This window comes from Anas platyrhynchos, chromosome 3, assembly GCF_047663525.1.
Source record: "Anas platyrhynchos isolate ZD024472 breed Pekin duck chromosome 3, IASCAAS_PekinDuck_T2T, whole genome shotgun sequence".
Lineage (NCBI taxonomy): Eukaryota > Metazoa > Chordata > Aves > Anseriformes > Anatidae > Anas > Anas platyrhynchos.
The window spans coordinates 67511765-67526269 of NC_092589.1; the positions used below are offsets into that span (position 1 = coordinate 67511765).

A 14505-nucleotide genomic window follows, 5' to 3' on the forward strand; every position below is an offset into this window, starting at 1 on the left:
TTGGACTCAATGATCTCTTGAGGTCCCTTCCAACCCCTACAATTCTGTGTTTCTGTGATTCTCTGATATGTTACAAATCAATAGCTAAAGAATGTGACTAGGTATAAAGTTGTGCTTTTTGTGAAGTACCAGTTGAAAGAATTTACTATATGCATGCTCAAGAAATGGCCATTTGGAATCACAGTGTTTTACAGACCATGACTAAGTCTAAATCTGTATAATCCTCACAGTAACACTAAGAATTGTTATAAAGTTAAAAAGGCGAGATAAAGTCTCTCACTGTTCAAATGGCTTGTTAAGAAAAGTCACTAATAGAAAAGCTGACTGCCGTGGTACAGTACCAGAACTCTCCAGAGCAAGAATTTCTGCTACATTACCTTTGAAATAAAACAGGGTTTTAAAGTGTGAGGCCTGTTATTGTCAAGGCCTGGATGATGTTTAAATAAAACAATGCTTGGAGTAATACTTGGTGCTGTGATTTTAAGAAAACAGATTTCTTTCACTGCAGAAAGCTGAAATATTTGTAGCAATTATGATAATAAAAGTCACAGCTTCCCAATAAATAAAATAATATTGCATAGATTTGCAGAATATTCTGGTTAAAGGCATAATGGCAGTCCTGTTTTTAAACTATTAGATGTTCCTATCTGAAAACATGTGTTTGGGAACAATAGTACTGGCTCATCTGCCATTGATTTTAATGGTGTTAGTTATCCCTATTAAGCTGAATAGCTGGTTCTATTGATTTCAACAATCCTGGGAACATAACAAGCCATTCAAACCTTTAATGGCTCATCACAGATAGAATTGCTATATTTTGAAGGTGTATGCACAGCTAATGGGATAATGAATGCTCAGATTCTAACAGTAATGGAATCACCAAACACTCACATTACATGAGTTCTGCACATCATTAAAAAAAGGTGGGTTTAAGGAGGAGAAGAAACAAATTGACTAATTCACAAGTAAATTTGTATCCTCTCCACCATAAAAAACACATTAAGACCAAGTGATCATGCTACTTAAGTACTTTATTATAAATCTCATTGTCACATGAAACATGCTAGGATATAATTCACAGCTCTGATACAATCCTTTTTTTTTTTTTTAGACATAGAACTATTTAACAAATATTACTAGAGATTCTTAAGGACAAGCAATAAAAAATTCCTAACAGCAGAAAGTGTGCATCAGTCCTTTGGAGGGAAAAAGTTACATTAACAGGATCTTACAATAGTTCTTATGCATTGAAAATCCAAGAATGTGTTTAAAAAATAAAATTAAAACATTAAATAGTATGTAAATGCAGGGGAAATGTACACAAACTTGTCTTTGTCCTGAAGTGACACCATGGTGGATAAAAATAAGAGAATAAACCAACAGCTCCTTCAAAGAAGTAGCTAATACGCCATTAAAATCAACTTAGTTTAATACTAATAATTGTAAGGAGTTTCAATGCACTGAAATAATGACATCTTTTGATTTCTGGAAAACATTACAGATTCTTTATCTGTTTAAGCAATTGAGTAGTTTTCAGTTCTGTAGTAGAATTTTTGCTTCTCTGTAGTAGAATTTTTGCTTGAATGTGGGTACATTTTAACATTATTTTTCCCATGACAGAAAGTCTAATAGAAAGAGAGCTGAATCAGAGGGCTGATTTGTAAGCAGTTGTAGCACATGGGATCAGATCACCCTCAGGAGTAAGCTGTCAGACAGCTTCCTTGCTTTTAATGGGTTTACAGCAGCTGAAAAGACAGAACATGATATGGAAACACTACATACTTTGAGAGATTTCTGAGGAACGCAAGTTGCCTATTACTAAAGGCTTAGAGGCTTTCAAGTGAAGGAATTTCTAGGAAAAGCAACAAGCTTGTAAAACTGAAACCATGGTTCCACTAACTCATACTTGATTAAAATAGGTGTAAAAATAGGACCAGATTAAAATAGATGTAACTACAGGTCAGAAAGGGTTAAACTGCCATAAACTCAATTTGCCAATTCTAGTGCATTCAAAATTTTGTTAAGAACCATTCTAACATAAATAGCTTCCATGCTCGATAACATATCATTTGTTCAAGCTACTATGCCTCTTCAGGTATTTGCTTTATCATGGCCAGCAAAAATAAATAAATAGATGAAAATGCTTAACAGTAACCTGCACTCTGTATCAGATTCCCTGTCTGATACATATATTAATATGTATCATATATATATATGAATATGAATATATATTCATATATGAATATGAAATTCATATATGAATTACACTGTCCAAGAAAAATGGGAAAAACAGACCTTTTATGGCAAGAAATACAATTACTATTGTTTTAATAGATGGTCAGTGTTATCTGAGTGTTACCTGTTCTTCAAATTCAGGTTAAGCAACTGAGCAAGAATCACTTGTAATTCAAAATGTTCTACCTTCCTAGTCCTTTTCAAAATGTTTTACTTTCCTAGTCCTTTTCTTGAAAAGTGTCTTTCTGTTATAGGGTTGTAATGCCATATAATTAAAGAAATCAGAGCATCATCTGCTTTGGGAAATCAGGTTGTATACAACACACAGTTATCTCCCAGGCCTGAAGAGGTTCCCTGGAGACCAAATCCTACACCTCAGTGTCTGTCAGTGGATTTAAGTAGACAGACTTCTGTCAGGCATTATGAATTTTATTGCCTTTCTAACTTTACCCAGTTAGGAGAGTAGTTTTAAAGAAAAAAATGTAATAAAATCTCTGTATCAGAGGATCTATAGTAATTCCTACACTGTACCTCAGCAGTGATAGATTTCCCACCCCAGGCAGCCCAGGAAATCTACCAGTTTGTTTCAATGTGGGCATTTTACAAAAGCCAAAGCATGGGAGAAAGAAGAAGCTTGAAAACAAGGTCTCCAGACAGAATTTTATCTCCAAAGTCCTCCCTCCTCTCTGGGTCTCTGATGTGTTTACTGGCCTTTCTCTCATCCCTTGCTTTAAAAGCACAAACAGTTTAGGACCTCAGACTACTGTTGTGTATAGTTTGGATTAACAAAAATTAAAATGGCTAGTGTTTCTGTAAATTTGACTCAAGCTTAAAAAGGAGCTGCTAAGGTGGTCATTTTGGAGATAGTTATCATATACCTTTCTTGGCTTTTCTAATTTCACACTCCAGAGGCACATAACTTTTAAAATAAAATTTTCTTTGGAAAAAAACATAGGGAACAGAACAAGAGCTTATGGTTCTATCGACTATAACAGATTTTATAGATTCTGGTGAGTATATTTGTCCTGTACAATGCAATATCTATTCAATTAGCTAAAGTCTATTAATTATCTAAATCAAAGGTAGTTTCCCCTGTAAACTGCTGAAGTTGAGACAGAACAGAGATTTGTTAAAATGAACAAACAAAAGAGATATAAATATCTCACACAATGTGTAAATGTCAAGAGTGGAGACTCTGACCTTTACAGACCCTCATCTCCTGGACAGCAAGGTTCCCTGGGTCTGCAGCCACATGGCGGCCAAGAATGACAACCACACAGCAGAAAGCTGAGAAGTTTTTTAGAAGGAACTTCAGATATTTCAGCTGGTAAAACTGAAACTGTCTCCTGTCGAAGTTGTCTGATAATATGGAGTAGAGCTCCATAGTAAGAAACATTTTCTCGACACATTTCCTTGAGTGTTTTTTTTGTTTGTTTGTTTGTTTTGTTTTGTTTTGTTTTGTTTTTTTGTTTAATGAAAGGCTTTTATCCACTTTTTGAGAGAAAAAGGAAGTGTAGAAATGAAAAACAGGGAAAGAAAACAAAATCAAAGTCCCTCTGTGAAAACCTCAAATGACACTTGCTTGAATTACTTGGATAGAAAAATCAAAACTCTGAGTCAATGGCTGAACCGGTTTGGAAGAGCAGCATTTGAGCAGTCTCACTGCTGAGTCTGGTTCCACTTTGTCTGTGGAAAGAGGTCTTGGATAACCCAGATTAGGCATGGTCTGTCTGAGGCAATGCAACACTCTTTATCATCTCCCAGTCCCTGATGTGAGAGGATGTGATGAGCACTACTGCCTCCCATTGTCCCAGTACAAAACACCTTTGTTTTAGGCTTTTTCACTTTCCCTGCAGTGACAGGTGGGACTGGACAGATAAAGTGTTAAGGTCCACCTGCAGGTGTGAAGGTGTAACTCAAGCACCAAGTGACATACAGCATATTGCTCTAGCGATTTGATATGCGATCTGCTTGTAGCAGCATAGTTCCTTAGTTCCTGCATGACACAGCATGTTTTACCTCAGACTGTGTTGCAGGAAGATAATAATACAGCATTTTTCCTGCAGTATAGAAGCTACCAGAAAATTAAGCCCTGTTATTTAGCAGCAGGCTGCCTCCACTGAGCTGACATAGAAGAAGAGGTGGTGGCCTCTTGGGGGTTTATGGTAGGAATGTGTCTCCTTTCCTCGCTGCCTGTCGGTCTCCCTTGCTAAATCCTGGGGCCTCAGTGAGACTGGCCAGGAAGGCAGCATCCAGCCAGGGACTCCTGTTGTGCTTGTGCTGGGGTGCAAGGCAACAGGGAACAACTGCTCACCAGTGTCACAGCCCTGCATCTAAGGCACAAGCCCTTTGCTGAATGCACCGCCCCATGCCAGCCTTCAGTAACCTGGCAACAGCCTTGTGCCAGGCCCTTTTCTTCACACCAGGAGTGCAGGAGTTTGGGCCCACAGCCATTCCCAACTCTTCCTTAGAGCCTGTCTGAACAACCGTTACTGAGAGGCCTGCAGGGCTGTGGCTTATCAGGCTCTGTGGCAATGTGAGCCCAGCTCCCCAGCCCCCCAGACACCCTGCTCGGTGGCAGCAGTGTCACTACCACTGCCCAGCATGGCCTGGGGCTGGAAAAGGAGCAAAGAGGCACTGCTGGCAGTCAGCAGATGTCCCACCACTATTCTCATGTCCCCAGGGTCTGCTCAGCCCACAGCCAGCTCCTTCTAGCAACCTCCAGGGTCTCAGGGGTGGCAGAAACAAATCCCATGGTGTGTGTGTGACCCTCCTAGGGGTGGCAAGGGATGAAGGATGGCCCCTGGGTGCAGGCAGCCCTGGGGTGTGGGTGGCAAGGCAGTGGCTCTGGGTGCTGCTGGGCCTGGGGTGCTGCCTGCGGCGGGTCTCCTTGCTGAATGAAAGTGTTGAACGGCATCCCGCAGAAAGTGTTGCAATGCATACTTGGTCCACAGTCAAAAAAATGAAAACATAACAGAAAACAGAACCTTTTGAACAAGAGCATTAAATAAAACATGGAGCTAAGGCAATATTCCAATACGTATTTAACAGCAACCTGCCAAATGGTGTTTTCAATTATGATCATTTTGTTCTGTATTAAAGTAGCACTAGAGGTCAAGTGATCCAGTCCAGCCTGATGGTCCTTCCATGGCATTTGATGTTGTAGAAATGCACAGGACATTTCCTTTATGTATTTGCAGGCTAAGGTGAAATAAAATGCAGGCTGAAAGAAATATAGCTATCCCAGTGTCTAAGTCCACAGTTCGGCAGAACAGTCTGCATCGAACAAGGATCCACTGACAGGAAACAGCTTCCAAGTTCAGGACCAAGCTAAGTGATATCTCTGGAATACATTCACAGTGCTCACGGATTATTTCTTCATTTACGTTTCAGAGGAGTATTTGACTTTTACTGAGAAACCATAAATCACCATCATTCTTGGCATCTCAGATGTTTTCCTCAGTTAAACACAATGAGTTTCCTCCAAGGGAAGGAGGAACAGTGCAAATAGTGTTTAAAATGTGTTACTAATTTATTGCAAGGGGGTTCTGGATATAATTAATTCAAATGGTTTCATATATTCCAGCAAGAGATATACATCTTTTAGTAATACCTGTACTTTGAGACCTCTACACAGTATGCATGTATCATAGACTGAATATTCTTGGCAGAGTTGGCAGAGGCATTTTAGCTGCAGTGGCTGTGAGTAATGGCCCAGATTTTTGTTGTCCTTGTTCATTACATTGTTGGGAACTACTTGTTACTGAACAGAGAGCTAAGAGCTTTTCTTACCCTTTTCACTGTAAATATATTCTAAAGCAAAATTTAAGAAAGAAATATTTGTAAGCAGAAATAACACTTGCAGTGATATAAATTGCTATGGCAGACTATTTTTTTTTTTTTGGGTGGTAATTATAAAGAAATCCTTTCTATACAGACTTGTTGCATTACTGCTTGTAAATATGATAGTTTTCTACTAGCATGCATTACTAGAGCTAATAGCTTTGACAGTTCTTTGGCACATTTTGTGGGCAACTGTGTTAAAAATGAAAAATAACTACCTGGTTCTGTTCGATCCACGTTAAAAATTGTCATCTATTACTGTTCACTTAGTTGTGACAGACCCTGGAGTTTTGCCTAGCAGTACTTGTTCTTCCAGCTCTCATCCACATCACTACGTTACCTCTTGGGGTGGGCAGTTCTGAAGGACTACTTCAGATTTATCTTTGGTGCCAGACAGACTTACTGGTTTTGCAAGTACTTCATCAACTCAATTTCTGTTGATTTTAGAACTATGGAGTGTGACTTCCATTCTGCTGTAAATTTATGGGTTTGATTTTATACTTCATGAAGACAGGAATAGGGATCAGGTGCAGATTTTGCTTTCTGTACTTGTATCAGGGTTAATGAAAATGTACACTTGGAAAGTGTTTTTACAAGAATAGCCTGACATAGTAGCAGTCTCTTTTTAGTTGGCAGGTTTTGAAATATTTGCAAAGGCCAACATATGATGAATTAATGGAAAAGCAACTTCTGCACAGCTTTCTATCATAATAAATATGCTGAAGGAAATGAAGACTTAATAACATCCTTATCTCACTCCATCTAAATAAAATGGAAAAGGACTGCTGAATATAATGTTTAAGAAAGGTGATCCAAGACTGGATGCTTTGGGCTGCCATGCCCTGCATTTCACTGGACATCTACTCTTCTGCCATTAAAATTTGAGCCAGATGGTTATTTGGTATGTACATGTCATGGTTTTGAAATCCTAGTAGAGCATGAGCCAGGATTTTGTTTCTGTAAAAACAAAACAAAACAAAGTAAACATTCACCACCCATAACAAAACAGGTGAAGTTTCCAACTCAGCTAGCTGCAGTGGTCTATAAGAGTATCTGCAATAGTTGTCAGTTAACCTGCCAAAGTATGCAAAGGAAAGTGAGAACTATCTTAGTATGTAAAGCCAGTCAGTGGAAAATATAAAGTGAACTTCAGGATTTTGGGGGAGAATTAGGAGGACAAGAGTTTCTCAGAAAAAGATGGAATGCTTCTGGGTGCAAGTGACTCTAGGTTATGAGGCTTGCTATGTGGACAGACCCTCTTACTTATTCTGGTATCTTGAACAGAATTGTTACGCCAACTCAGATAACTCCTCTCCTTTCATTGTCTGTCACCTACCCTAAGGTTCTTCCCGTCCTACGTACTGTTCCTCTTTGCATTTGGAAATCAGATGAACTCTTTGATTATGGTTCTGTTCCTAATGTGGCTGAAAGTAAGAAAGACATTTAATATATTTGAATGACGTTAATGAGTCTAATCACATGCAGTTCTGTCAAATGAAAGTTTTGGAGCTCACAGGACGTTTGTTAAGTGATTTTGGCTACTTAGATGAATGTTTTTGTTGTTTTTCTATAAATCATTATTTTTGTGTAAAAGCATCATGTATTTCATGTATAATTAATGTATAATTAATGCTAGCAAATCTCACTTTTCATAGTTCTTGTCTTTTTTTTTTTTTTTTTTTTAGAAATATATAAATCTATAGATTTTATATTGAGTGTATGTATGTACACATATAATATTTTTAAAAGTTTTGAGCCAAAGAGAAGTTCAAAAAAGCTTTGGAAAAAGTTAAAATGTTGCTATTCCTCATTAGCATTCATATGTTCTTGGAAACAAATGATGGAATCTTTAATCTGAAAACCAAAGTGTACATCTTAAGAGGGTGCTTTAATGTCAGTAGAAAGGGAGCTACTTCAGAATAAACTTTACCCAGAATACATTTTCATCATCAAGTGTTGAAAACAATTGCATTTTCATTTGGTGTGCACATGTGTTCGGAAAAAATCTGGCCTGTCCTTCAGGGTATTCAGTCATCAGCCTCTTTTGCACACTCATTCTCTGAAGCATTGAAGACACGGGTTTTAACTCTGACATTAAAGAACCATTTGAGGTCAGTATTCAGATGAGAAAGTTTGCTTTTGCCAATCTATTAAAAATCAAATAGTTTTATGGCATATCTTATGAGGGCTTGAGTTACACTACAAGTTTTCTGATGTAGTAAACCACAAAACATCCATTTAATTTGTGAACACTGATGGGCTGGTGTAAACTGGCATTGCTCCTTTGATGTTTGTGGAGCAGTGCCAATTTACACCACTTCAGGAATCTGTTCTATTGTTCCTGCAAACATCCTATGATATTTTAAATTATCAAGATGATCATCTTGCAAACACAGCCAAAAGTATTAGAATAACAGTTCCCTGCCAAATTCTCTAGGGAGACTTTACTTATTTAAAAAATAAATTACATGTGTTCTTTTTATATAAATAAAAAATTCTTTCATAAGAATGCATGATTTACAACGAGGCTGAAGCTGTGATTTCTTAGTTACGGATGTAACTTGGTGAATTGGAAAGACAGACAATGCTCCCCACATCTCAGTGAAGCAAGGGATATTTGCTTAGACTAGTGGGATATAAACAGTTCTAATGTCCTCAGATAAAGGCATCTGGGAGCTAATCTTGTCTTCTTCACCCTTTTTTAGGAGATTCTCCCTATCTTTTCCATCTTTTCCTTCTCTTGAAGAGTGCATGTAAAAACGTGCCTGAGAACAAAAGAAAAAAAATATTTTGTTGTATATTTTCTATCTCTATGTATGCAAACAATTTTTATCACGATGTCATGCTGACCTTGAAGCTGATTCCAAGTGATCCAACTGAAAATGGATGTCTCATTTAGGGGAGTGGCAAAGGTATCAGGAGGTACTGAAATATTCTACAGAGTGCAATGTGTGAAGATATCAATTGGGATATTTGCATATGAATATGCAAAGGTCTACAAATAAGATGATAATTGTCAGTAAAATTTTCTGTGTCAAATGTTGTCTGGAGCCTCAGAAAAGGAGTAATGAGGAGAGAACTGAATTTTAAAAGTATGGAGAAAGTAAATGTCACAACAAGCCAGCACAGAAGCACTCAAAGCCAGTACTATATTCTCTATGAAAAAATAGTTTTGGATGATGGCAAAAGTGAGAAGCAGTAAGTATTCTACCTGAGAAGACTTCAAGTGGCCAAGGGGGGATACATGGATATGGGGAGCTGGAAGTAAAGGAGCTTCAAGAAAATCCATCAGCAATCCGAAGATATTGCAGACTCTGCCATGGATCTAACCTAACAGGGTTTAATGATCTGGTGAGGCAAAATTGTTTTGGCAGGATTTGTTCACATGACAAAGGAAAAATCTATTTATTTATTTATTTTTAATAATAAGTTTTTTTAAAAAGTAAACAGAAAGGAGTAGAAAAAATAGGTAAATGATTAACGAATCCTTTTAAAAATAACCGTATCTAGAGATACAGTTGTCTTTTGGGTATTGCTATATCAAAATGCTAAAGATCATGACAAGCTTATTTATCATGCCTTCAACCTTGGAGAAACTTTGGTGTATGAGAATATTAATCCCTCCTTTGTACGTTTATATCCATTTTGAATTTATGCAAATACAAGCAAACCTAAAAGTCAAATTTATAACCCTGGAAATGAATTTGCACTGTTTCACTACTTGGATGGCTTCCAGCTATCAGGGAAATGTAATTTAGATAAATTCACTCATGTTTTCACTTTGACATTTCAGTAGAAGAAAAAAAAAAAGGTTGTCTTGAAAACACCAGAGATGAACATTTTTAGAATTCAAATCAGATAAATGTCATGCTTGATGAAGGAACATTTAGCCAGCATAGTTCTTGGAAGTTGGTGTTTTGCTAAAAATCAGTGGAAATAGTCATTCCACGTCATGGAGAATTTTTGTTATTTTGAAATCACATTTCATCTCAGTATGCGATGAAAAGCAACAACTTAGTTGCTTGAAACAAGGTTTCAGATATGGAGAAGTATCTCCATGGCAGTCCATTGACCTGAGGTAATTATATATTGCAAACTGTCAGATGTTCATCAAATGCATTGTCTTTCAGCCTCAGAAACTGGACACTTGAGCTGCCAAAAATCTGCAGAGCTAAGTAGAGGATCATGAAAGTTTTGATGGGACTTCCTTTTCCTCTCCTCCTAAGCAAGATTGTCTAGGAGAAAAAGAAAGCTTTGGGAACTGTTTCCACTTTGCCACATTGGTATTTTAATTTTGTGCATTATATACATATGTATCACAGTACACCAGTAGGCAGTAAGGCATGCATGACTGTATGGTAGAGATAATTTACTATAACTATTATGTTGAAGGGCAATGGCAATACCAAATAAAGAGCTGAGCTGAATTGATTGTTCTCCTAAATATTCAGTAGTGAAGAGCTTTGCCCCCCTCTGCATTTTTGTTATTCGTTTTTCCAGGACTTGCATCAATACAGGTTACCTATCAAGCTGACACTGGTGAGACACATAATAAAGCCAAGAGAATTCCCAGATGATCAGATATTTTTGATAAAAGCAATAAGAAATCCTTTACTGTACATGAAAATGTGATGAAAATGAACAGATACCCATGCAGCAGTATTGTGAACGAAAGCAGCTCTACAGAGTCTGATACTCTGTTACTTAAAATTTGTATAGCCCTATTGACTGCTTGGAAGAACTGGTTTTCTGTCTGAAGATAATGGTATTTGGGAATGTTTTGTTCTCTGCTGCTCAAGAGCAGCACTACTTCAGATGTTCTCTTTGTCATTTTAGAACAGCTCAGAAATCAGGTATGTGTTTGGTTTTGCTGTTTCTTGATAGCGGATGGAAGTAAGAAAACAGATAGTGTACCTTCATCACTGAACTTTTAGAGAGAATTTACTTACCCCAGCTCTTTATTTGGCCCTTTTGTGCTTATTCCGTTGGCTATAATCTCTTGATATCCTTATTTTAGAGGAAGATAATATTGAGAAGATGATATATAATGAATGTGTGAAAATTTAGAAGTAAACTGTTAAGAATGTTGTATTATGAAAGGAGATAGGTATATGATTTCATGATTTGTGTTTAATGGAATGAAATGGTATTACCCCAGAATTCCAAATAAATGTCATGTGCTTATGTTAATATGGGAAATAAATATATATTTAGACTCCATATATACTAGGGAGATCACACAAGCTATCTTGAATAGCACATTTAGAAGCTCTTTCTGGCGTCTTGCAATGAGCATCTAATTTGGGGGAAAGGCTTGAAAAAGCCAGCTGAGGCAGGAAAACTAGTGTCTAGAATTACTTCTGAATTAAACAAACAAAAACAGCTAAAGTGTAGTAATTTCTAATAAGCAAAATTCTGTGATAATGCTTTTTTTTTTTTTAATATATAAAAAGTGGTGGCATATTCAGAAAAAGTAAATATGATACTGTTATATATATGTCTTTAAAAGTCTAGATTTCCGGTAGAAATTGAATTGTACTGTTTGAGCATCCATGTTCTTGGAATGATGAAATATATTTTCTTGTTAAATAGGATTTCTCTGCCCTCTTCACAACCTCCACTGCTGAGTCAATATTGTGACTCACAGGATTACAGAATCATAGGAACATCATTTAGTGCAAGCCCCCACACTCAAATCAGGGCTTACTTCAAAGTTAAGCTTTTAACAGGCTTCTCTGGGAGATATTGGCACTCCCTGTGCTGCATGAGAGAACTCTGTGGTACGGGTGCTGATTACACATAGTAGCCAACATAGTCTTTGAAAACATCTCTGATTCAATGGGTTCCTTATTTAACAGGCCTTAGTAATCAAGAAGCAATTTGTAGTATAATGAAAAAAAAATGAATGCAAACCTTACAGCGTTTTTGGCCTAGGACTTAGATTATGTCAGATCAGGTTTTGAAGAAAACTGTGCTGGGAGATATGAAGAATGTCAGGAAACTTAATGGTCCCTGTTTTAAGTCCTCAAGGAAATTTTTGGAGAGAGTGTGTGCTCTAATACCTCTGTGCGTAGCTCAGCAAAGCCAATTATATGGTCTTCAGGGGTCTGGTGATGTATATGACCACTTTCTGCTGAAAGCCCTGCTGACACAAGGGGCCACTCCAGCAAGCAGTTTAGCTCTAAGAAAGAAACTTTAAGCATAAATTGCCAACCTCGAATGAACAGCAAAACATTCCAGCAATAAAATCTAGCTATAAACACAGGGAAAGGCCACATCTCTGATAGCTTCCTGAACTATTGCAAGTTTCATTTTATGTCTTCCTCTTACTTAAACATCTTGGAAGGTTAAGGTGTAGGTTACTGTAACTTTTACTTTTTAAATGTTTACCTATGTGACTCTTGTATTGCTAGGTTTATTTACTCCTTTTCCTCACCTCTTCATATGCTTTCTCCCTTGTTCATATGCTTGGTTACACCAGCCCTACAGGTGTAAACTCACAAAGAGAAGCCACCATAAAGCTCATGTGATTTTTAATTCAATTTAAATTTTTCATCATGGACTCAGGAGAATATTATGTAAGTCATTAACTTTATTCATTGACAGGAGATTACTTTCCTATATTAATTTTATATTCCTTGCCTGCTCTCATTCATTCATACATTTCACCCCTCCTAATTGCGTGTTGTTTTTTTTGTTTTTTTTTTTGTTTGTTTGTTTGTTTGTTTTTTTGTTTTGTTTTGTTTTTCCTGAAAAGATAGGGCTGATGTAGGTCTTTTATGCCTTTCCCATATGAGTGTCTATATCAGATCATTTGCTAAAGGAAAAATGTTTGGCTAAACAAGAATAATGTTGTAATAAGGGTGGAGTACATTTGCTGTTTTTAAAAGTTTCTTCCAAGATTTTCATCTTAATTTTTACTCCAAATGTTTAGCCAAAGAAACAAAATAAACAGAATGTTCCAAAGGGTAAAACTGGTGTAAAACACCAGCAATATTTTTTGTCTTTGCTAGATATAGACTGGTTCTTTACTGAATTAAAACCAAACCAAAACAAAACAGGTCTCTTCAGTCTCCACTATCCTTTCTTGCTTTTTTTTGTTAAGATTTAAGACAACAGTTATTATGAGAAAAACACAAATCCAAAGCAGGAAAAAACCTTCAGCGCTTTGTGTCTTCATTACACCACATTCATTCTCTGTGTCTACATCAGTAATTACTTATGACCTTAAGGTCACTCTAAAGCCTGGTGTCACTAAAAATCTGTAATGCAAACCCCATATAACCAACCCTTCCTCAACAGCCCATGTGTACCTGCAGGCCCTGTGGCAATTGGGCAGGAACAGATTTGCATTCAGTCCCTTTGGAAAGCATCCATACAAGTACAGGCCTGGTATGTTGCAAGTCTATGAACAGCAAACTCACCTCAATCTTGCTATTTTTTGTATTCCTGTAGACACATAAGCCTAGACAGACAGACAGACCCACCATTTCCTAGAAGGCTTGAATAAGAGCATCTTGAGATATCTCATTGCCTAAGCACAAGAATCAGTACATGTAAGTGTTTAGTCTTGGTAATATGTGGGGATTTAACTGGGAAAGGAAGCTGTAGTTGGTCTAATTACCCTGAGTTCAACCTTGTTACTGGTTCTCATTGGCAAAAATAAAATCTAGACCTGACAGTATCTTTAATGTTCAGAGAAGACTCATTCTGCTGCCAAGACCAAAATTCCACGGTCTGTGTGCCATTTCTTTTCCATCTGCAGTATATAAATGAAAAGGAGAAGGAATTAATTGAACAGGGACCCTGCTGGAGTCATCTCTGAAATATGCTAGTGTGTGACTTTAAACATTGGCCTCATGTGGCCATTGCTAGTTGTGGGGATCTTTTCTCAGGAATGTTTACTGAAAAAGCACATTTTAAGCAAATACTTGCCAAGTGGAAGCATTCTTACCCATATCTTGTGACTAATGCATCCAATCAAAGCAGTTCAATTTTCCAGTCTTGGATAATGAAACCAGATGCTCTTGAATAAACTACAGAATTATTGCAAAACAATTTTCCTGTTTAATTAAAATGTTAAACATCCTCTATTAATACAAAATTTACTAACAAGAAAAGAGGTGGAATTTGGCTGCTGAATTATTTATGAAAGTTTTGCTCAGTTTCAGGTTGTAAGGTGGTTATTTGTGACACTACTGTGTTATTTTAGAACCAACAGAAAAGATTTACTGAAGATAAAAGCTAAGCACAAATGCAACATCTGTCTTCCTACACTGCCTGGCAATTTAACTGACAGACTTAGGTAACATATTGCATCCACATTGTTCAAATTATTTTTCAAATGCCAAATAGTAAACCTGAAAGAATTCTGTCTTTTAAAAAGAAACAACAATGAGAAATGTTGTGAAAATTTCTGAGAGAAAA

The 14505-nt window shown here is 37.0% G+C and overlaps 1 long non-coding RNA gene across 2 annotated transcripts in view; it reads right to left on the minus strand.

Annotated features, from left to right (window-relative positions):
• The window catches only part of LOC140002205 (uncharacterized), a 59549-nt gene that overhangs the window by 23876 nt on the left and 21168 nt on the right, over window positions 1-14505 (minus strand). The window lies entirely within an intron of this gene.